The 25492-nt window shown below is 35.3% G+C and overlaps 1 pseudogene; it reads left to right on the plus strand.

The window, feature by feature from the left end:
• Positions 1-1071: 1071 nt before the first annotated feature.
• The window catches only part of LOC110217970 (Golgi-associated PDZ and coiled-coil motif-containing protein pseudogene), a 47589-nt pseudogene continuing 23168 nt past the window's right edge, over positions 1072-25492 (plus strand).

Below are 25492 nucleotides of genomic sequence, written 5' to 3' on the forward strand. Positions count from 1 at the left end.
AGTAGAACAAGAAGGAATCAATTAAAAATATTCCTTGTATAGGTTTTTTTTTTTTTTTGCCGGGGATAGGGGTAAAGGAGGATTGATGGAGAGTTATACAATCCCAGTGCCTTTGATTTACTTCAAGCTATATTTCTTGTGTGCCTAGTGTATATGGAGCTCTGGATTAGAGTTTGATGGTGATCAAAAGTTTAGATGATATATGGTGCTCATGCTCATAGAGCTTATTTTTCAATAGGATAGGACCTTATTCAAAAGAGTACTGACAATTGGAAAAGTTAAATATTCCAAATTCTCTGAAAGAGAAGAGAATGGGGTCTAACTACAACAAGCAAGTGAATCTGACATCAATTCCTGGTTGTGTATGTGAAGGTAGTTTATAGAGGCTAATATAAAAAACATGGTTAGTGACCTTATAGAAAAAGAATTACTGAAAACAAAGATTCTTCTTGTCTTCAAAACACACAGATGATTCCAAACCAAGCTTATTCCTTTATGTGAAATGCTTACAAGACTTACACTTTATGGAAATACTATAGATATAGTTTATTCTAGATTTTACAATTCATTTAAAAATGCCTTGATGTGGGTTTCAAACCCACATTAGACTCTTGGGACAGTCCAGTGTATTATGAAATGGCTAAATAATCACACATTAATACAAATCACACATGTTGTCTGTCCTTCATGTTCTAAGAGGAATAAATGATATCTTGATTTCTGCATGAATTGGATTTAAGTGAGAAAAAAATTGCACAAAGTTGTCAGCCTCACTCTGTCTTCCATTGTCATTGAAGTTCAGTGCAAGTAAAAAGTCAGGATGACTAGTGATGGCCCAGGATACAATGGATGACAATGGCATCTTTGAAGTCTGACCAAAAGTTAAGCACTCCACAGTGCCTGCTTCAATTGCCTTCATGGTTGTAAGAATAAATTGTTCTCATCTACCCTTTTCACCCAGGGAAGTCTTCACATGCTTGAGGTATACATCCCCCTAACTCACCAATGGATTTGAGGCCTGTTAGTTACCTCAACCTGGTTTAGCATGTCTGCCAAGATGGCTTTACCAGGATGTGGATGCTGAAAATGCTACAGGTTCTTGGAGCCATAGGTGAAGATTTAAGTAAAGGTGAACACCAGGATAAAACACCTGAAAAAGGTGGAAAATCCTTACATCAGAGGGGCTATACCTTCCTGAATACCTCGTATACCTCACACATACTTTATATATCCCATTAAACTTCTAGTTTTTCAAACTTCCTCAAAGTATTATCTCCAGTCCTTTGACCTTCTACCTAGAAGTTCATCTGGAAACCTAGAGAACTAATATGTCAATCTGCTTGAATAGTCTTTAACTCCAGAAATGTAACTCTCCTGCACTTTTATTTGGCCACTTAAAACCTCTATGTAACTTGGAACTTGATTTATAATTTATATTTCCCTCTTACACTTTTTACTAATCTCTTGCTTTGCCTTGTCAATTTGACTTAGTTACTTTCTCTTAGTAACTGATTTTCCTCTTGACTTCTTTCTTCCTCTTTCCTGAAACTGTGGGCTAATTTCCTTTTGCTTCTTCTTTTTTCAAGTTATGCTACTTTAATCCTTTTCCTTCTCCTCAAATCCATTTCTTGCAGTGTGAGTTTTTCTTCACCTTCAGTGTTACCTATTCTGCTTCAACTCCAATCCTTCTCCTCCTTCTATCTCTTTAACTTCTCAAGGCTTCCCAATTTTAACATCCTCAAACATAATCTCTGGTCCTTCTTGCAATTATTAAAATCTCTAAGTCTTCCTCACAATTCCTTCTCTTTATTTTTCTTCTCCTTGGTTTCATATCCTTTTTGCCACATTTTCTGTCACAGACTTTCCCCACTGGATCTAAAATAGAAGTGCGACCATTTAAGAATTAAGAAGGATTGTCAAAATACAACCTGGGAAAGAAGGGGAAAATAGGGAGGAAGAGTCAAGATGGCAGAGAGAAGCCAGGAAGTTGCCTGAGTTCTACCTAGTTTCCCTTGGAAATAACATCAAATCAAGTCTCTAACCAGATTCCAGAGTGACAGAACCCACAAAAAAGATTGAGGGAACCATTTTCCAACTTAAAATAACTTAGAAGTACTTCAGGAGAGGTCTGTCTAACTTGGGTGAAAAGGTAGCCACCCTAGCACAAATGGTGTCCAGGAAAGCCAGTGGGAACCTCTTAGCCATAGAACAGATCAGGAATCAAGGTCCTGAAGTCCTGGCTCAGCTGGCTAGTGGCAAAGCAAAATAACTGTGAGGGCTCTAACCCCAGTGCAGAAGGTAAATAGCGGTCCTGGAGCCCCAATGTAACAGGCACAACTAGGCTTGGTGACCCCAACAAAGTGGGCAAATTGCCAGCACCTGGGTCCCCATAGTAGAAATTGAGTAATCAGGTCATTGGTCTTCAGCATGAGAAACTTGGGAAAGTGCCCCCTGTGCCCTAGGAGTGAAACTCAACTTTTGAAAATAAGCAAAAAACAAAAACAAAAAAGAGTCCTGACTATGGAAAGTGTCTATGGTCACAGGGAAGATCAAAACCCAAATTCAGAAGAGGATAGCAATGTCAAAGTGCCTACATGTGAATCCTCAAAGGGGAATATGAATTGTCTCAGGCCCAAAAAGTCCTCTTGTAAGATCTCAAAAAGGATTTTAAAAATCAAGTAAAAGAGGTAGAACGAGAATTGGGAAAATAAATGAGAGTTATTCAGGAAAACTATTTAAAAAAATCAACAGCTTGGAAAAGGAAGGACGAAAATTGACTGAAGAAAACAATGCCTTAAAAAAATATAATTTTTTTATATTTAGCCAAGATGACAGAGTAAGAAGTAAGTTAAGCTCATCCTCACTTATTGACATCTGAAAGCCCACAAAATATTGCCCCAGGAAAAACCCTAAAACAACTGAACCAGCAGAAAGATGGAGTGCAGCAGTCTTGTAGCCTAGGAAGCTTGGGGGATTAACAGGAAAGGCCCCTCTCACTCTTGGGAAAGAGGAGCAGTACAGAATGCGAGGCATCCCCGCAAGGAAACAGCAAGCCCCACCTCAGTGTACTGGGGGAGATGCTGAGCCCCAGGCTGCTGGGAAACCCAAGTGCCTCACCACAGGCAGGGTAATCTATCGATACCAACTAGGAAAACCACCATGTGCAATGGTGATCTCCAACAGCCAAATCTTTCAGTGTCTCAGCAAAACTCTAGGAAACACAACTCCAAGAGGCAAAGGTCCTGGCTAACAGACATCCTCCAGCAGTGAAACATTCCTATGCAAGGCTTGGGTGAGTAGGAGCCAAACATTAGAGTGCAAAGCCTGGGTGAGCAGGCATTCCACAAGGGCCAGACCCTCCACCCCTACCTGAGAGCTCCAGTGTTGTTGACTCTAGCCAGCACCAGGTAAGCTACCAGAACTCTAGAGCTTCCAACTGCCAGCACCTGAGGCCCCAACAAAGCCAGTGACCAGCTCATGGGCTGCCAGCACAAGAAGGGTGGGTCAGTGCCCCCTGTGCTCCAGAAGGAGAGCTCAGCTTCTTTTAAAAAAGTCAGGGAATAAGCAAACACCATGAACAAAAAGCAGAAACAGACAATGATCATAGATTCTTATTATGGGGACAGGGAAGATCAAGGCACAAATTCAGAAGAGGACAACATTTCAATATATCCACATCTGAAACCTCAAAGGAGAATACAAATTGGTCTCAAGCCCAAAAATCCTTCTTTGAAGAGCTCAAGAAGGATTTTAAAAGTCAAATAAGAGAGGTAGAAGGAAAATTGGAAAAAGAAATGAGAGGTATGCCAGAAAGAGTCAGTAGCCTGGAAGAGGAGGGAGAAAACTGTAGAAAACAAGTCCTTAAAAATACAGAATTGGCCAAATGGAAAAGGAGGCACAAAAAGTCCCTGAGAAGAACTTAAAAAAGTAAAATGGGCCAAATGGAAAAGGAAGCACAAAATCTAAAAGAAGAAAACAATACATTAAAAAATTAGAATTGGACAAGTGGAAGCTAATGACTCTATGAGAGAGGGAGAATCAAACAGAAACAAAAGAATGAAAAAATGGAAGAAAATGTAAAATACCTCATTGGCAAAACAACTAACCTGGAAAATAGATTCAAGAGAGACAATTTAAAAATTATTGGTTTACCTGAGAACCATGATGAACAAAAGAGCCTGCACAGCATCTTTCAGGAAATCATCAAGGAAAACCACCCTGAGGTCCTAGAACCAGAGGGTAAAATATGCATAGAAAGAATTCACTGATCACCTCCTGAATGAGATCACAAATTGAAAATGCCAAGAAATATAGTAGTCAAATTCCAAAATTACCAGGTCAAAGAGAAAATACTGCAAGCAGCTGGAAAGAGACAATTTAAATATCATGGAACCACAATCAGGGTTACACAGGACATCGCAGGTTCTACACAAAAAGATAAGGCATAGGAGCTTGGATTACAATCAAGGATCAACTATCCAGTGAAAATGAGCATGATCTTTAAGGGGAGGAGATAGACATTCAATGAAATAAGTATCTTCCAAACCTTCTTGATGAAAAGACCAGAGCTCAAAAGAAAATTTGATCTTCAAATAAAAAACTCAATAGAGGCATAAAAAGCTAAACAGGACAGAAAAAAAGCCCAAACATGTTATTAATAAGGGAAAACTGTTTAAATACCTGGGAAGATGTCATTTGTAAATATTGAGAATTGCATTGTTATTAAAGCGTTTAGAAGGAATAAACATGACCAGAGGAGGTGGATATAAGTTGACTTTGATGTGATGATAAAAAATCTAATTAAGTGGATTAAGTGGATCTAATTATATGGATCTAATTAAAAGACCATTGGGAGAAAAGGAAAGGAGGAGGCAGAGAAAGGTAAATTACATCACATGAAAAGGCACAAAAACATATTACACTAGAGGGAAAGAAAGGAGAGAGATGAGCATTGTTTGAACCTTAATCTTATCAGATTTGGTTTAAAGAAGGAATAACATAATCAGTTAGGTATAGAAATCTAGCTTACTCTATAAGAAGCAGGAAGGGAAAGGGAAAAGAAAAGGGAGGAGGTGAATAGAAGAAGGGAAGAAGTAGCAAGGGTAAAGGGGAAGAAAAAGGAGGGAGCTAATAAAATGGAGGACAGTCTGAGCATAAATGGGGAAGGGGAATAGGATGGAGAGAAAGACACAAATAGTAATCATAACTGTGAGTGTGAATTGGATGAACTCTCCTTTAAAATGGAAGTGGATAACAGAATGGATTAAAAACTATAATCCTACAATGTATTGTTGACAAGAAACACATTTATAGTAGAGGGATACACACAGAGTAGAGGTGAAAGACTGAAGCAGAATACATCATCCTTAAGCTGAAGTAAAAAAAAAAAAGCAGGGGTAGTAATCCTGATCTCAGAAAAAGCAAAAGCAAAAATAGATCTAATTAAAAGAAATAAGGAAGGAAATTACATTCTGCTAAAAGTTACCATAGACAATGATGTAATTTCATTGATAAACATATATGCACCAAGTGGTATAGCATCCAAATTCCTAAAGAAGAAGTTAAGGGAGTTACAGGAAGAAATAGATAACAAAACTATACTGGTGGGTGACCTGAACCTCCCCTTCTCAGAAGGAGATAAATCTAATCACAAAATAAACAAGAAAGAAGTTAAAGAGATGAATAGAATTTTTTAAAAGTTAAATATGGTTGACCTCTGGAGAAAACTGAATGGAGATGGAAAAGAGCATACCTTTTTCTCAAAGGTACATGGCATCTACACAAAAATCAATCATGTACTAGGGTATAAAAACCTCACAATCCAATTCAAGAAGGCAGAAATATTAAGTGCATGTTTTCAGACCAGGATGCAATAAAAATTGCATGTAATGAAGGTGATGGAAAGACTGTCTAAAAATCAATTAAAAACTAAATAATCTGATCCTAAAGAATGAGTGGATCAAACAACAAATCACAGAAACAATCAATAACTTCACCTAAGAGAATGACAAAAATGAGACAACATACCAAAACTTATGAGATGCAGTGAATGGGGTCTTAGGGGAAGTTTTCTATTGCTAGCTGCTTAGGTGAATAAAATAGAGAAAGAAGACATCAATAAATTGGGCATGCAAATAAAAAAAGCTAGAAAAATAATAAATTGAAAATCCCCAGTAAATACCGAGTTAGAAATATTGAAAACCAAAGAAGAGATTAATAAAATTGATATTAAAAAACTATTGAACTAAAAAATAAAACTAAGCATTGGTTTTATGAAAAAAAAATGATAAAATAGATAAACCTTTGGTTAATTTGATTAAAAAAAGAAAGAAGATAATCAAATCACCAGTATCAAAAAATGAAAAGGGTAAATTCACCACCAATGAAAAGGAAATCAAAACAATAATTAGGAGCTATTTTGCCCAACTGCATGCTAATAAATTGGTCAGATTAACAGAAGAGGAAATAAAATACTTAAATAACCCCTCTTCAGAAAAAGAAATTGAACAAGCCATCAGTGAACTTCCTAAGAAAAATCTCCTGGGTCAGATGGATTTACAAGTGAATTCTCCCAAACATTTAAAATACAACTAATTCCAATACTATATAAACTATTTGAGACAATGAGTGAAGAAGGAATCCTACCAAATTATTTTTATGATACAAATATGGTGCTGATACTTAAACTGGGAAGGGCCAAAACAGAGAAAGAAAATTATAGGCCAAATTCCATAATGAATGTAGATGCTTAAATTCTAAATGAAATATTAGCAAAGAGATTACAGCAACTAATCCTGAGGATAATACACTATGACCAGGTAAGATTTTTACGAGTAATTTAGGGCTTGTTCAATATTAAGAAAACTATCTGCATAATTGACCATATCAACAACAAAACTAAGAAATGCAGAAAAAGCATTTGAAAAAATACAACTCACATTCCTATTAAAAACATTAGAGAGCATAAGAAGAAATGGAATCTTCCTTAAAATGATAGGTAGTATCTATTTAAAACCATCAGTAAGCATTATATGTAATGGGGATAAGCGAGAAGTATTTCCAGTAAGATCAGGGATGAAACAAGGATGTTCATTATCACCTCTGTTATTCAATACAGTACTAGAAATGTTAGCTTTAACAATAAAAGAAGAAAAAACCATTGAAAGAATTAAAATAGGCAAAGAAAAACAAAGCTATCACTCTTTGCAGATGATATGATGGTATACTTAGAGAATCCTAGAGAATCAAGTAAAAATTACTTGAAATAATAAACAAATTTAGCAAAGTAGTAAGATATAAAATAAACCCACATAAATCATCAGCATTTCTATATATCACTAACAAAGTTCAACAGCAAGAGATAGAAAAAAGAAATTCCATTTAAAGTTATAGTACACATTACAAAATATTTGGGAGTCTATTTGTCAAAACAAACTCAGTAATTATATGAAAACAATTGCAAAACACTTTTTGCACAAATAAAGTCAAATCTAAATATTTGCAAAAATATCAGTTGTTCATTGGTAGGAAGAGCTAATATAATAAAAATGACAATACTACCTTAAATTAATTTGCTTATTCAGTGACATACCAATATAAGTACCAAAAAAATTTTGTGGAGCTAGAAAAAAAAACAATAACAAAATTCATTTGGAAGAAAAAAAGGTCCAGATTATCAAGGGAACTAATGAAAACAAATGCAAGGAAAGGTGACCTAGCAGTATCAATTCTTAAATTGTATTATAAAGCTTCAATCATTGGAATTACTCGGTAATGGCTAAAACATAGAGTGGTGGATCAGTGGAATGGGTTGGTATGCAAGATGTTATAGTCAATGACTATATTGATCTACTATTTCATAAATCCAAAGACTCCAGTTTCTGGTGTAAGAACTCACTATTTAGCAAAAATTGCTGAGAAAATTGGAAAATAGTATGTCAGAAACTAGTCGTAGACCATCTTACACCCTACACAAAAATAAAGTCGAAATGGGTACATGATTTAGGTATAAAGACTGATACTACAAGCAAACTAGAAGAACAAGGGATAGTTTACCTATCAGATCTATGGAGAACAGAATTCATAACCAAATAGGAGATAGAGAACATTATGAAATACCAAATGGATGGCTTTGGTAACATTAAATTGAAAAGCTTTTGCACAAGCAAAGCCATTGCAATTGAGATTAGAAAGGAAGTAGAAAGTTGGGAATTTTTTTTTTTAGTCAGTGTCTCTGATAAAGGCTTAATTTCTAAAATATACGGAGAAATGAGTCAAATTTATAATACAAATCATTCCCCAATTAAGAAATGGTCAAAGGATATGAACACACAGTTTTCAGAAGAAGAAATTAAAGCTATCTATAGTCATATGAAAAAATGCTCTAAATCACTATTAATTAGAGAAACGTAAATCAAAAGGACTCTGAGGTACCACATCACACGTATCCAATTGGCCAGCCTGACAAAACAGGAAAATGATAAATGTTGGAGAAAATGTGGGAAAATTGGAACACTAATGTATTGTTGGTGCAGTTTTGAGCTGTTCCAACCATTTTGGTGACCAATTTGGAACTATGCCCAAAGGACTATAAATTTGCATATACTCTTTGACCCAGCAATAGCACTTCAAGGGCTGTATCCCAAAGACATCATACAAATGAGAAAAGGACCCACATGTACAAAAATACTTGCAGCAGCTTTTTTTTTGTGGTGGCAAAGAATTAGAATTTGAGGGGATGCCCATCAATTGGGGAATGGCTGAACAAGTTACGGTATGTGAGTATAATGGAATACTATTGTGCTATAAGAATTGATGAGTAGGTGGACTTCAGAAAATCCTGGAAAGACATATATGAACTGATACTGAGTGAAGTGAGCAGAACCAGGAGAACACTGTACACAGTAATAACCACACTGTGTGATAACTCACTTTGATATATGTAACTCTTCTCAGCAATGCAAGGATCTAAGACAATCCCAAAGGACTCAGGAAGAAAAAGCCTTTTTGCCTCCAGAAAAAGAACTGAAGGCATCTGAATACAGACTGAAGCATTCATTGTTTTTCACTTTTTTTCCCTTCTTTTCTTTCTTTTTGGCTGTCCTTCCTGCTTCCTTCCTTCTTTCTTGTTTTCTTCCACAAAATTGCTCATCTGGAAAAGTTTGAGATGATTACTTATTTGCAATGTACATCAGATTGCTTCCTGTCATGAGAAAGGGGGTGAGGAGGGAGGGAGAGATAGAATTTGGAACTCAAAACAAAAGAAAAGAATATTAAAAATTCTTTTTACATGTGATTGGGGACAAAAGAAATAATTATTTATTTATTGGGTTTACGTATGTACTTATTTATTTATTTATTTTTAGTTTTCAACATTCGCTTTTATAGGACTTTGAGTTGTACATTTTCCTGCACAATTATATTAAATAAAGGGAAAAGCCATGATAATAAAAAGAAATATATATATGGAGAGAGAGAGAGAGAGAGAGAGAGAGAGAGAGAGAGAGAGAGAGAATAGTATACTTTGATGCTCCATAGTTCTTTCTCTGAATGTGGATAGCATTTTCCATCATGAGTCTTTTTTTTGTTGTTCTTTTTGTCTTTAGGCAATTGGGGTTAAGTGACTTGCCCACGGTCACACAGCTAGTAAGTGTCAAGTGTTTGGTCTAAGGCTGGATTTGAACTAAGGTCCTCTTGAATTCAGGGCCAGTGATCTATCAATTGCACCACCTAGCTGCCCTCATCATGAGTCTTTTGGAACTGTCTTAGATCATTGCATTGATGAGAAGAGCTACATCTCTCATAGTTGATCATTGCATAATGTTGCTGTTACAGTGTACAATGTCTCCTGGTTCTGCTCACTTCACTCAGCAGACTTACTCTTGTAAGTCTTTCCAGGTTTTTCTGAAATCTGCCTGTTCATCAGTTCTTATGGAACAATAGTATTCCATTACATTCATATACCACAACTTTTTCAGCCATTTCCCAATTGATGGGCATCCCCTCAATTTCCAATTCTTTGGCACCACAGAAAAAGCTGCTATAAATATTTTTGTACACGTGGGTCCTTTTCACATTTTTATGATCTCTTTGGGATACAGACCTAGAAGTGGTATTGCTGGTTCAAAGGATATTCACACTTTTGGAGCCCTTTTGGCATAATTCCAAATTGCTCTCCAGAATGGTCGGCTCATTTCACGACTGCATTAATGTTTCAATTTTCCCACATCTTCTCCTAAATTTATGATTTTCCTGTTTTGTCACATTAGCCTATCTGACAAGTGTGATATGGTACCTCAGAGTTGTTTTGATTTGAATTTCTGTAATCAGTAGTGATTTAGAGCATTTTTCACATTGCTAGAGATAGCGTTAATTTATGTACCTGAAAATTGCTTGTTCATATCCTTTTACCATTTATCAGTTGAGGAATGACTTGTGTTATAAAATATTATTTAAAAAATGAGAGTCTGGTGCGTAATCTAATATGATTCAGCTGAACTTAAAAAAAACAGCTGTAGCAATTATGACTTTAGACAAAACTAAAGCAAAAATAGACCTACTTAAAAAAGGATAATCAAGGAAACCACACACTACATTTTGTTGAAATGTACCATAGAAAATGTACCACGTGAAAATGTTTACAGCCAGTTTCTCTGATAAAGGCCTCATTTCTCAACTAGGTAGAGATCTTAATCAAATTAATATATAAAAAGTAGAGGCCATTTCCCAATTAATAAATAATAAAAAACATATGACCATTTTCTAATGGTAAGGCAGTTTGCAGAAGAAGAAATCAAAGTTATCTGTAGTCATGGGAAAAATGTTTTAAATCACTATTTATTAAAACAAAGTAAAATAAGTGTGATGTACCAACCTTCACCTATCAGATATGACAAGCACTGGAGGGGATGTAGAAAATAGATACACTAATGAACAGGTGGTGAAGAATGGTGGTGGAGAATAATTTTAAACTATGCCAAAAGGGCTGTAAAGGAGTGAATACTCTTGGTCCCAGGGATACAGCTTCTATGTCTGCATTCCAAAGAGGTCAAAGAAAAAGGAAAAGGACTTATATGTTCAAAAACATTTGTGTCAGCTGTTTTTGTAGTGGCAAAAATTGGAAATTGTGGGGATGTCCAATAATTGGGGAACAGCTGGATATGTTGTGGTATAAGTTTGTGATGGAATATATTGTGAAATAAGAATATCAAGTGGGATGGTTTCAGAAAAACCTGGGAAGACCAAATGAAGTGATACAATGTTAAATGAGCAGAATCAGGAAATCATTGTACATAGTAATGGCAATATTGTAAGGAGCATTGACTGTGAAAAACTTAATTGCTCTGATAAATACAATGATTCAAAACAATTCATAAGGAGTCATGATGAAAATTGCTATCCACTTTCAGAGAAAGAACTGATGAACTCTGAATCCAAGTCAAAATATAATTTCCTGCTTTTTAATTTTTCCTGCTTTTTTACAACAAGTCTAATATTCAAATGTTTTGTGTAATTTTACATGTATAATAGCTATCATATTGCTCGCTTTCTCAGTTGCTAGGGTAGGGATCTTAGAGAAGGAGATAATTTGGAATTCAACATTTAAGAAAATGTTTGATCGATTGTTAAATATTGTGTAAATTTTTAAAAAATACAATAAAATGAAGTACTTGAGCTCAATGACCTGGGGTTCCTTTTATACACCATCAGTTCTTTCTCTGGGGATGAATAGAGGGTATATATTTTTTAATTTGTGAAATAATCAATCAGTTAATAAACATTCATTACATGCCTACTATGTGCCCAACTGTTCTAAACATTGGGGAGGAAAGTGGCAGAGGAAAGTCCCCACCCTCAAGCAGCTTACAATCTAAAGAAGAAATAATATGCAAACAAACATATATGGAGCAGAATACATATATAGAATAAATGGGACATAATTCATAAAGGGAAGGAACTAGAATTAAGAAAGGCTGGGAAAGGCTTTCAGTAAAGGAGATTTTAGTTGGAACTTAAAGGAAGATATGGAGGTCAGCAGGCAGAGCAGAAGAGGAAGAGTGTTCCAGGTACAGGAATAACCAGACACAGTGCTCAGGTGGAATCTTGATCATGGAATAGACAGAAGGCCAATGTCACTGGGTTGAAGAACACAGGTTTAGATGGGGCTAAGTTATGAAAGGCTTTGAATATCCCAAAGAACTTTTTTTTATATATATTTGGTCCTGGAGATAATAGGAAGTCACTGGACTGTATTGAGTAAAGGGATGATGTAAACTGACCTGCATTTCAAGAAAAAAAAAAAAAAAAAAACATTTAGTGGATCAGTGGAGAACGGATTGGATTGGGTAAAGACTTTAGGCAATAGACCTACCAACAGGCTCTTGGGGATAAGGTGATGTGAGCCTGAAGTAAAGAAGTGGCAGTGTTAGAGAAAAGAAAAGGGATACATTTAAGAAATGTTACAAATGTGAAATCAATAGACCTTGGCAATGGATTAAATGTAGGGGTGGATTAAATGTAGGATAGAAGATTGTGAAGAATATTGGATGACTCCTAGTCCCAGAGGGACTAAAAGGATGGTGTCATCCTCTACAGTAATAGGGAAGGTGGATGGGAAGATTTAGGGGAAAAGATAAATTTGTTTCTAAATACATTGTATTTAAGATATCTACTGGATATCCAGTTCAAGATGTCTGAATGGTATTTGGAGATGCAATATTAGGGATAAATAGATATTTTTGGCAGGATAGGTTGCTTTAGGAGTCATCAGCATAGAGACAGTGATTAAATATGTGGGAGATGATGAGATTACCAAGTGAAGTATAGAAGGAACAGAAAAGAGTACCTAGTGTAGAACCTTGAGGTATCCCTATGTTTATAGGGAGTGAACTGGAAGAGGACTGAGTAAAGGAGATAGAAGACTCATCAGATAAATAGAACAAAAACCAGGAGAAGGTGTTGTCCCCCTGTAACCTCCCAGAAAAAAAACAAAAACAAAACTATAGAGAAGAGAGTATCAAGGAAGAGAGAGGCATCAACAATGTCAAAGGCTGCAGAGAAGCCAAGGAACAAGGATAGGTAAAACAAAAAGCTATTAGATTTGGTAACTAAAAGATTATTGGAACCAGCAGACAAGAAGCCAGTTCATAAGAAGTTAAGAGTAGAATGAGAAGAGAGGAAGTGGAGGAACCTGTTACAGATTGCCTTCTTAAGGAATTTACCTAAAATGATAAATAGATACAGGATGATAATCATAAGGAGTGGAAGAATCAGGTGGTTTTTTTTCACAGTTGGGAAAACAGGAACATTTGAAGAAAGAAATTAATCAGTAGACAGGGAAATATTAAAAATAAGTAATAGCATGGGGATAATAGAGGTTGGAATCTGTTGAATCAATGGGGTAGAATGAGATCACTTGAATAGTAGAGGAGTTAGCTTTGTTAAGAAGTAAGGGCACTTGAGTGCTTAAGTTCTGATATATGTATGTAATTAATATTATTGTGCTATAAGAAATAATAAGCAGACATTTCAGAAAAAAACCTGGAAAGACTTGAACTGATGCAAAGTGAAGTGAGCAGAACCAAGAGAACACTATACATAGTAACAGCAACGCTGTACAATTATCAGCTATGGATAACAGCTCTTTTCAGCAATACAATGATCCAAAATATCCAAAGAACTCATGATGGAAAATTCTATCCACATCCAGAGAAAGAACAGATGGAGTCTGAATGCAGATAGGAGCTTCCAGTTTTTACTTTCTTCATATTTTTCTGGGATTGGAGGTCACTATGAAGATGAAGATTAAAGTTATGTAAGGGGAGAGAGAGAGAGCAAGCAAGCTAATAGATTATGGCCAGATAAAAAAAATTAAGCATTATTAAACATAGAGGTGATACATTTCTGGGTAATGGCATGATTGAGAATATGACCATTTTTGTGTATGGTTGAGGTGGAGCAGAGGAGTAAATCATGGGAGTAGAGTAGGTTGAGGAACTGAGTGGTCTCGGAACTGAGTGGTCTGAGTATTTGATGGAGAGTCAATAGGTATATTGAAGTCCCAGAGCTGGGAAGGAGAGAAAATTTGTGAGCCAGGTATAAAACTCATTGAGGAAGGAAACAGTGACCTGGGGGTTTCTCAATAACAGTTTAGGTTTTTTTGTGTGTGTTTTTATTGGGTAGTAGATATGAATAATACAAATCTCAAAGGAATAGAGATTACTGAGTGATAGAAGCAGGGGAAGAACCAGGAAATGACAATGGAAAGCAAGGAGTATTCTAACTCTGTCACCTCAACCAATGAGTAGAGACAGACGATTAAAGGTACAGACAATAACAGAAAGGTTGGCTTGAGAGGTGTGTCATTAGGGGGCTGCCAAGTTTCAGTAAAATCTAGAAAATGGAGGGAATGAGAAGAAAAATAAGATGAAGGGAAGATTCTTGCATATGAAACAGACACTTTAAAGAGCACAATAGAAGAGATGAGTGGTATGTATTAAAACTTTGCCATAGGAAAGTTGAGAGAGATAGAAATAAGGAATCAGGTAGTAAAGGAGTGGTAAATAGGGTTTGCATGATGATTGACAGGAATTCAGAGTCACTGGGATGTGAAAGGTATGACCATGTATTGAGAACATTTCTTCACTGAGTAGCGAGCACCACTCCTATCCCCAAGGGATGTGAGAAATTAAGCTGGAGATAAGTCCAGTATGAGATGCGGCAAAAAATCAAATCTCAAAGGAATAGAGATTTGGGAGGCCCCACTTTACAAGTCTACTTCCCTTCAGAGGCTAGAGATTAGTCAGGAAAGAAGCAAAGCTAGAGACTGAAGTAAAGTTAGCAGAGCAGAAGAAAGAATTCCTGTTCTCTTGGATAGGTTAGTAGGAGAAGGAAAGCATAAAATCAGAGGTTGGTAGCATTTTCTCCTGAGGTTTTCCATATCTCAGTTGGGAGACTGGCCTGGCAGTTAAAGGTGGAAGCTACCTTGTACTGACACAGACAGAAGTCATTTCTTTGGGGTAGATGGAAGACACCTGGCTCAGTACTTGTAACCTTCTCTCAAAGGACATACTGTGCCCAAAATGAGGGTGAAGGAACCAGGATTACAAAAGAAAACAATTACCCTAAAATATAATTATCCATATATATGTATATATATATACATATATATACACATGTATACACATGTATAAATTAATATAAAATTAGTTCATAGACTCTATGTTAATTGGAATTAGAATTAGATCCCATTACTTTACAGATGAAGAAACCTGGGTCCTGAGAGGTAAAGTGAGTTGCTGGGGTCTTATATAGCTGTCATATGGACTCTGGTCTTACAACTTCTAATTTAGTACTTTTTTTTTTTTGCCACAGCAGGAGAAAGTCACAGCCTCAGGAAAGCAGGAACCATATGCTAAGGGGAGAAAACACTGGTATACCAATCAGCAGCCTGTCTAAGCAAGGAGTCTCCTTGACACACCACACTCCTATGTCTGGTTCCCAGATGCTTTCTATTCTCCTGTTCACTTTTACTTATCTGGTTCATGACAGCTTTAAATTCTCAACCAGAGTGACTGCTTTGCCCCTCAGAGACTGAATTTTCACTTGAACAGCAACTAGCATTTGCCCTTCTGTTTATTCTTGCTTATGCTTTAGCCTGGACATGAATTAGTTTAGGGACAGCTTTGCTAAAGAAGCTAATGTTTCCTCAAAGTATGAATCACCCGAACAGGGAAAGGGGTAAACTTTCTTCTTGTTGTAGATGTAATGCTAGAGTTGGGAAAAGAAGATCTCATTTTTTCCTCTAGAAAATATTCACTCAGTGGAAAAGATAATGATTACCACTAATTGACCTTTAAGGCCCAGAAATTTTGGGTGTAAGGAAAAAAATACTCTTATCTATAACTAGGTCTTTGGAGTCACTGTTCAGCCTTTCAAAGAAGAAAAGTTATTTTGTTCCTAGGTAAGGGATAGTTCTGCACTGGCAAAAGAGTTTTCCAGAACAAGAGATCTACTATAGCAAGAAATTTAAAAAAATAATAGATAATTACTGATTTTATTTAAAATTCAATTCTGAATTTCTCCCCATCCACAGTTTCTTTTAATCCCATAAACTGGTTTAGGAAAATTGGAAATGACTCAAAGACATGCTTATTTTTCTAGTACTGAGAGACCTAACTTACCTGCTTCAGGAATTTTTTTAAAGATAAAACACTTTCCTGGGTGAAAGTGTCAATTAGCACAAATGAATAACAGGCAAAGTCATATAAATCATCATCATAACCAAGTGCTTTTAGCTAAATTCCATACCTGTGGTTCCATTAGCATAGATAACTCCCTTCCACAACTCCCAAAGATCTGGACTCTGAATCTCAGGACTTGCAAGGGTCTTCTGGGGATAGTGAGAAGGATATGACCAAGGCTACACAGCTAATATGGGTCAGGGTTTGAATCCAGATCTTCCAGAAACAGCAGTTGCTACTTTTTATCTTACCATTATGTTTCTCACTCATGAGCATAAGGAGAATAAATTGGGGTGGAACTGGTATGTTTTTTCAGCCCCTGAGCCAGTGCAGAGTATTTTCTCAGAGATAGGACAAATAACTCTAATGTTGAGAAATAGAAACAACATCACACTTGGAATAACTATAATATTAGCTAGCATTTATAGAGCACTTCAAAGTTTATAAAGTACTTTACAAATATTATCTCATTTTTATCCTTAGAACAACCCTGGAAATAGGTGCTATTATTATCCCCATTTTACAAATGAGGGAACTGAGGTAGTAAAAGGTTATGATTTGCTCAGGTTTAAACACTCAACTAGTAAATTTGGAGGGCAGATTTGTACGCAGGTCTTCCTGATTTCAAGACCATTTCTCTATGCAATGTACCACCTGGCTACTTTTGAGTTCTAGATCTCCCTCTCTAAGAATGAAATTTCTTTCAGGAACGTTAGCAGCACAGAACATTGGAAAGTACAGTTTAGGTTAAATGATAAGGTCAGAAGTCAGAATATAAGGTTAAAAAGTGAATGAGAGAAAAAGAAGTGGAGACATTCTATTGTAGACCCTTCTCAAGAAGTTTAGACATAAAAGGCAAGAGAACTATATGATGATATCATGGACAGATGGATAAAGTGATTTTTTTTTTGAGGAAGAGGGAGACATGAGAATGTCTCTAAGCAGCAGGGAAACAGTCTGTAGAAAGTGAAACATTAAAGATAGGTGAGAGAGTGAGGATGATAGAGGAGTGATATGATAAGAACTTAGGGATTCAAGAGAGGAGGACAGTGTAGAGCAGAACTGGTTCATCAAGGGCTGGAAAAGAGGAGAGAGTGGATAATGTAAAAGAGATGACCTGGGAAAGAATTGATGGATCACGGGATTGGAGGTAACTATGAAGATGAAGATTAAAGTTACATAAAAGGAGAGAGAGAGAGCGAGAGCGAGAGAGAGAGAGAGAGAGAGAGAGAGAGAGAGAGAGAGAGCACGAGAGAGAGAGCGTTAACAGATTATGGCCTGAGGAGGAGAAGGAGATTAGTGAAATAGAATCACTGGTTCAAATATAAGGTGTTGCATTGGCAAGGATAAGGGCCTTCTCTTCACGTGATACAGAGGTGAAGGAGGACTTAGTGGCATAAGGCATCTGAGTGACATAATATTAGAAGGTGGAGAAAAGAGAGAGCCTGTGGTGAATGGATATAATACTGAGAATAAGCATAGCAAAATTAGTGATATAGGAACTTAAGAGAAGAGAAGAATATAGAGCTGAACTGGTACACCAAATGGTTAAGACAGGGAAAGGAAGAGAGTGAGGTTAGTGCAAGGATGAAGGTCTGGGAGAAAATTATGTGCCTGTATCTCCCTATGACATAGACAAGATACAAATAAATGTAGTTACAAAGGAAAAAGAGAGAGAGAAAGGTATTAAACTGAAGATACAATGAATGAATAAGACAGTAGAGATAAGACAATGAGATAAAAATAATAACAATAAAGATGATGATGATGATTCAGATGTTTCTATGAAAATAAAAACTTGATAGAATGTGTCAAAGAGTATGTTGATAATCATTTTGCAGAAAATACATTTTGGATGAAGATGATAATATTGCCAAAGTTAAGAATGCAAAGAAACAGATAACTGGCCACTGTAATTCTGCATTCCTCTTATCCAGGATTTCTCATAATACATTTGATTGTCAATCTGGGTAAATCAAGAAATTTAAAAAAAAGTGTTACTTGTGTGCATTCACATTGTGCGTGAGATTTAAGTATTATCTTAGCCTTGGTGAATCTACTTTTTTTAAGGACATTAAATTAGCAATAGTATTATTATGTTTTATTAGTGGTAATATTATGTACTTGTATCAACTTATTAGGACAAAAATTACACTTGGAGAAAATTGTGATCTGTGCTTCTTAAGGGAAAAAAAAGTAGCCAAAATTTAAAGCACAGAGATTTCATGAAGATCATTTTTGAAAGGGAAAAAATATACAATGTATCCATATTTGATATACATTATGTAATTTAAAAAAACAAAATATCTAAACAATTCTCTGATGATGATATGTAAAGTTTCTTTTGAATGACAATGAATAACATCAACTATTTGCTTGAAGCTCCTTTTTGCTATCTTTATTTTCTTGGTTCCATTACCCCATTAACAATTAAACAAAACTGAATTCTTGATTTGTTTGATCAAAATCATGATATTGAGAAGGTACTCATTGGATATCTCAGACTCACTTTTGCTACTCAAAGGATTGTAATGCATGTTAGACTAGCTGGGTAGAAAGCATAAGAACTTCCACATTGTGTCACAACAAACTATTCTAGGGCTGCTCCACGTACAAGGTGGAACTCTAGAGCTAGATGGTTCATAACGTAACATTTTAAGTTCTTACAAAAATTAGTAGATACTTTTGGGCCATCCTGGGGCCAACTGGAAATGAAATGGATCTCTAAGACAGCTTTGAATATAAAAAGTTCCTCTGACCTTGAAGTCTAAAACAGATATTCACCTAGCTGATATTTTCCCATATGTTATAGTATCTGCAATATGTTGATGTTTTCAAATTTTTTTTCTTTTTAAAAAATTAGTTAATTAATTACTCTTTTGTTTTCAACATTCACTTCCTTAAAATTTTGAGTTCCAAATTTTCTCCCCCTCCTTCCTTTCCCCACACCCCAGGACGGAGTGCAATCTGGTATAGGCTATATAAGTACAATCGTATTAAACACATTTCCACATTAATCATGTTGTGAAAGAAGAATCAGAACAAAAGAGAAAAACCATGAGAAAGAAAAGAGATAATGGTATGCTTCTATCTGCATTCAGACTGCAGAGTTTTTTCTCTGGAAGTGGATAGCATTTTGCATCATTAGTCATTTGGAAATGTCTTAGATCATTGCATTTCTGAGAAAAGTTTAGTCTACCAAAGCTGATCATCTCATGGTGTTGCTCTTAATGTGTATAATGTTCTCCTGGTTCTGCTCACTTTACTTAGCATCAGTTTATGTAAGCCTTTCCAGGTTTTTCTGAAATCTGCCTGCTCATCAGTTGCTATGGAACAATGGTATTCCATTACCATCATATGTCACAACTTTTTCAGCCATTCCGCAATTGCTGGGCAACCTCTCAATTTCCAATTCTTTGCCACCATAAAAAGAGCTGCTATAAATATTTTTGTACACGTGGGTCCTTTTCCCTTTTTAATCATCTCTTTGAAGTATAGATCTAGTAGTGTTATTCCTGGATCACAGAGTATATACAGTTTGTTAATCCTTTTGGCATAGCTCCAAATTGCGCTCCGGAAATGTTGGATCAATTCACAACACCATCAACAAATGCATTAGTTTTTCAGTCTTCCCACATCTCCAACATTTATCATTCTCCTGTTTTGTCAAATATGCCCATCTGACAGGTGTCGTATGGTACCTCAGAGTTGTTTTGATTTACATTTCTCTAATCAATAGTGATTTGGAGCACTTTTTTATGTGACTATAGATAGCCTTAATTTCTTCGTCTGAAAAGTGTTTGTTCATATCTTGTGTCCATTTATCAATTGGGGAAATGACATATTCCTATAAATTTGACTCAGTTCTCCATATATTTTAGAAATGAGGTTTTTATCAGAGACACTGGCTGCAAAACTTGTTTCCCAGCTTTCTGCTTCCCTTCTAATCTGGTTACATTGCCTTTGTGCAAAAACTTTTTAAAATTTAATTTAATCAAAATTATCCTTTTTGCATTTAATAATGTTCTCTATCTCTTGTTTGGTCATAAATTCTTCTGTTCTCCATAGATGTGACAGGTAAATTATTCCTTCCTCTCCTCATTTGTTTATAGCATCACCCTTTATTTCTAAATCATGTACCCATTTCGACCTTATCTTGGTTTATGGTGTAAGATATTTCTGCCTAGTTTCTGCCATACTATTTTCCAGTTTTCCCAGTAGTTTTTGTCAAATAATGAGTTCTCATCTTAGAAGCTGAAGACTCAAAGTCTTTTATTAAAGATGAATATAGGTCAACAACTAACTTCTTGTCAATGATTGCTTATTTCCTTCATTAGAATGTACAACAATTACAGCTGTGAATAATGTCAGGATAATTACATTGAACTACAGTTACTTACAATGGCAAAGTAATGTTTTATGTGCATATATTTAGTAGAACTAAAAGATATTAAACCAACTAAGTTAGCAGAAGGCTAGGAACCTACTTACATCTTAGCAGCTTATAATAATGTTGGCGTTATTTCCTACAATACTAAATAGATTTAGTCTAGAGTATATTTTTTTATCAATTTTTACAGCAATATTCTCTGTTCTATTATTATTTTCTGTTTAAAACTTTATGATGGCTAGACATCATTATTTATTTTGTTCAACATTAAAAGCAATCTCCTAAAAAACACAATATAACTTTGTTCAAGGCATGCATGCATGCACACACACACACACGCACACACACAAACAAGCACAGACAATTACATAGATATTATGGATTTCAAAAGTGTTAATTTCCTCAGTATAATTTCCTTTCCTGATTATGTCTATATAGTTCCAAAGTATTCATGTTCTCAAAGGATTATAGAAGAAAGCATTTATATAGAGATTGTTTTAGATTGAAGTCGTATGTTTGTGATAGTAAATGATCTCTTTAATATTTAAATCATCTCAATTACATTATATCATTTGACACTTTTGTTCTAGTAACAAACTTTCTTTGAACTCCACAGAAGCAAGTTACTGAACAAAATGCAATCTTCCCATGAAAATTTGTAGAAGAGAGAAGAACTAGAATTTAGCAAGATACTTTAAATAATCTTATTTCTTAATATACAGTGTAAGATTGCTTATACTCATATAAAGAAGACTTAGTCTGATTATCTCATTCTTTAGTGAATGTTGATACTCCCAATGTCATTTGAGTCAATGAAAGTCACATAGCAAAGTGAGAGAAGTAGAGTAAGTTTCTATTCTAATTTATAAGTCACTATCAGGAATACAATTTTGTTACAATCACACAGGCTTTTCTTGTGATACTGTTAGGTTAGATGAAATCTTGATAATCTATTACTCAGCATTCAAAATCAAATATAAAACATGGAAGGGAGCTTGAATAATCACTAGCATATTGAAGTGAGGTGGAAATGTTCAGAATGAGAATATTGTACTAATCTCATGTGGCTCAGGTTTCTCTAACCATAAATATAATTCATTGTTTTAAGTCACACATCTTTTATCATCTCTCTTTAGGAATGCTTTAAAAAATATTTCTCAGACTTTATGTAACATATTAAGGTTCTCAAAGAGTTTTTTCTCACTGCCGCCCTAAAAGTTGGATAGTATGAATTGTAACATTCCCTTTTTAAAGTGAGACAATGAAAATTCTACTCATTTTATACAAAAGGAAACTAAGTTTCTAAAAGCACATGGGAATTGATCATGGTCATACAGTTAGTGTTAGAGATTAGAGTTGAACTTTCTGACATCAAGTCCATTGTGCATTCCATCATACCACATAATCATGATACCCTTGTATTCAGGGCTATCTTTGCTGTCCTAGAATATAAGGGATAGATCTTTGACAGAATATCCTTAAATTTAATAAGGTGTATTGTATTACACAATTGTTTCTATATAGATCTAGAGCACTGGGATGATCCAGGTCATTGCCCCTTCAGATTGCTTCAAATGTGCTTTTATCGTTAGCAGAGATCCCTAGTGGCCAGGACTTCTCGGTGAGCATTAAGTCATATTAATGAAGAAATGGGATACAAGAGGTTGTAGGCAAAGGGTATAAAGTAACATGGCAAGCAGAGGTCTTGGGTCCTATATTTTATCTTCCAAGACTAAACACATTACAAAACAGGGAATGCAATTTACTATTATAATTAATCTTATTCAGGATGAGAAAAGTATTTGTTTGTTGGAATGTCACTCATTCAATCAACAAGCACATTCCGGGCTCCAGGAATTGTGCTGTGTTGAGAATGTGGTTCCAAAGATGAAAGTAATACCTGCCCTGTATATATGTATATGTGCAATTAAGCATATGTTTGCATAAATAGGGACATAGATGGATAAATGGATATGCACAATATGCAAAATTGATACAAGGTGCCTTAGAGAATTTACTAACAGCTGGAGACATGAGGAAAGGTCATATAGCAGTTGATATCTGGTTGATCCCTGACAGAAACAAGTAATTCTGAAAGATGGAGGTGAGGAGACGGTATATTCCAGGCATGAGGGCAGACCGTAAATGTACAAAGAAATGGGGTATAATGCTGTATATGAAGAATAGGGGGAAAATAGGTTTGGATACATTCTGATTTATTTGGAGGATAATATTTTGTAATAATCTTGGAAAGTTAGGTTAGGTACCATTTTCTAGGCTACAGAGAGGACTTTTATTTCTTCCTGGACATAATAGTAAATCACTGAAATGTATTGAATGGGGAAGGAATGGGATCAGCTTTGGAGATAGAAAAATCAGGTTTGGAGCTCTAAAAAATGGAATGGAAAGGGGGAGAGATTTAGGATAGGAAAACCAATCAGATGACTATTGCATCATCCCAAACTAGTAGAAATAAAAGTCTAAACTAAGATAGTGGCTGTATAATGAAGAGGACAGATGCTGTGGAGGTAGAAACAAAATGATTTTTCAAGAAGTTGGATATATGGAGTAAGATATGTAGAGTAAAGGAGGAATTCAGAATGTCCCTGAGGTTGTTTAGGGTTCTTGAATATGTTGGCTAAGAAGGAAGATGAATAGGAGGAAGAATGCAAAAATTTGGAGGAGGAGGAAAAAAAAGGAGGGAAAGGAAAAGAATGAAGATGGAAGAGGAGAAAAAAAGAAGAGAAGAAGGAGATGAAAAGGGAAGAGGAAGAGGATTACAATTTTGTTCAGAAGGCTATTATTCTGCTGCAAACAACTTCATTAGTAGAATGTTTAATGTTGACTTTTCAGAAGTCTTGTTGCCATTCAGGTATTTGCTGATAAGAACAATTAATTAGCAAGCATAAAAATCTTTTTTTTTTAAATTTTGATAATAAATTTTAATTTTCCCAAAAGTGTAATGTTAATTGTATAGAATTCTGTCAAGTGTGCTGCACAGATGTAGACCTGTGTGTGTGTTCTATTCTAGTTCTTATATTGTGAACAAACACTGAATTATTCCATCTCTGGTGGCAGTGTTTTTTATAAATGAGAAATTAGTGGCAATGAGGCCATCAGGTTCAAGTTCATGGGTATTCTAAGATATAATCCAAACTGTAGTTTTAGAAATGTCATGTTATTTAAATTTGCTCACCAACTGCTGTATCCTGAATTGTTTCATCATGCCTTTCTTGCTAAATTTGCTTCCTCCTGCTCTACTGATTTGTTCTCTCTATTTCTTCCTCCCTTTTCCTTTCTGGTATCCTCAAGTGCTCCTCACATATCTAATGATTCCTCCACCCACTACCAGTTGTGAGTCTAGAAAATTTTGACCTAAAAATACATTTAAAAAAGATATCTTAGTTATAAGAGTAAGACCAGTGTTTACACCCCAAATCCAATTTGCCAAAATTAACAAGATACTTCTTGCCCTGATGGCTTTATTTATATTTACAGTATTAATTCATTCAAATGTGTAAACTAGGTGTGAACAACCTCATGAATCAAAGTGTAGAGAGCTTTGAGTTAACGGATAAAATAAAAAGTAACAAATAAGGCATCTAGCTGGGACCTGAGACTAGGTAAACTAGACAGGCTGAAAAAAAAAACCAATTCAAAAATTCAATTTCATTACTCTACAAGGGCTCCAAATCTAAGACTCTAGGAAACTTATTGTCAATGAAGGGGTATTTCAGGATGGCAGGAAAACAAACAAACAAACAACAACAAAACACTTTCAATAACCATGAACCATAAGTTACTCTTTGGCCACATACAGTCTTTAAGATTAATCCCATTTCCTTTAGGGCTTTCCATAGACTTATGGAATAATATGTCCTAGAGTTTAGTACCTAGACTTTGGGGAGGACAATGTGTTGAACTAACTGTTGTTTCTATATTATCTTAATAAATACTCCTACATTAAAACTATTTAAAAACTGTAACTGGTTATTTATTTTAATCAACTGCATAATCAATAGGCAATTTAAGGTTTCAGATATTTGAGTGAGTGTGCTAGAAAACTCCCAATCCTTCATGTTTACCCTAGAACCTAAGAAGAGAAACAATAAATCACTCCTGGTGACCCAGCTTGCAGGTGTTAAGAGGAGTTGGAAAAGTGAACTCAGACAGTATACTGTATCAGGCTAAAAAGAAATATATCAAGAAATCTAAATAAAGACCAATTATTTTTACCATTTTAAAAATTATTTTTATAATATTTTATTTTTCCCAATTACATGCAAAAACAATTTTAACATTTCCCTCCAAATTTTGAACTCCAAATTAACTCCCTCCCTCCCCACCCCACTTATTGAGAAGACAAGAAATTTGACATAGATTATACATGTGTAGTCATGCAAAACATATTTCCATGTAAGTCATTCCATGAAAGAAAACAGAGAAAAAATATTCTGAGAAAAATAAAGCTAGTAAAGAAAAATTGTCTTTGCTCTGCATTCAGGCTCTACCAGTTCTTTCTCTGGAGATGGACAGCATCTTTCATCATAGGTCCTACAAAATTGTCTTGGATCATTGTATTGCTGAAAAGAGCTAAATTATTCACAGTATATCAGCATACAATATTGGTGTTACTGTGTGCAATGTTCTGGTTTTGCTCATTTCACTTTACATCAATTCATATAAGTCCAGGTTTTTCTGAGAGCATTCTGTTTATCATTTCTTAAAGTACAATAGAATTCTATCACAATCATATACAGCAATGTGTTCAGCCATTCCCCAATTGATGGACATTCCCTCAATTTCCAATTCTTTACCATCACTAAAAGATCTGCTACAAATATTTTTATACACATAGGTC

This window comes from Phascolarctos cinereus, unplaced genomic scaffold, assembly GCF_003287225.1.
Source record: "Phascolarctos cinereus isolate Bilbo 61053 unplaced genomic scaffold, phaCin_HiC Scaffold_4;HRSCAF=312, whole genome shotgun sequence".
Classification (NCBI taxonomy): Eukaryota; Metazoa; Chordata; class Mammalia; order Diprotodontia; family Phascolarctidae; genus Phascolarctos; species Phascolarctos cinereus.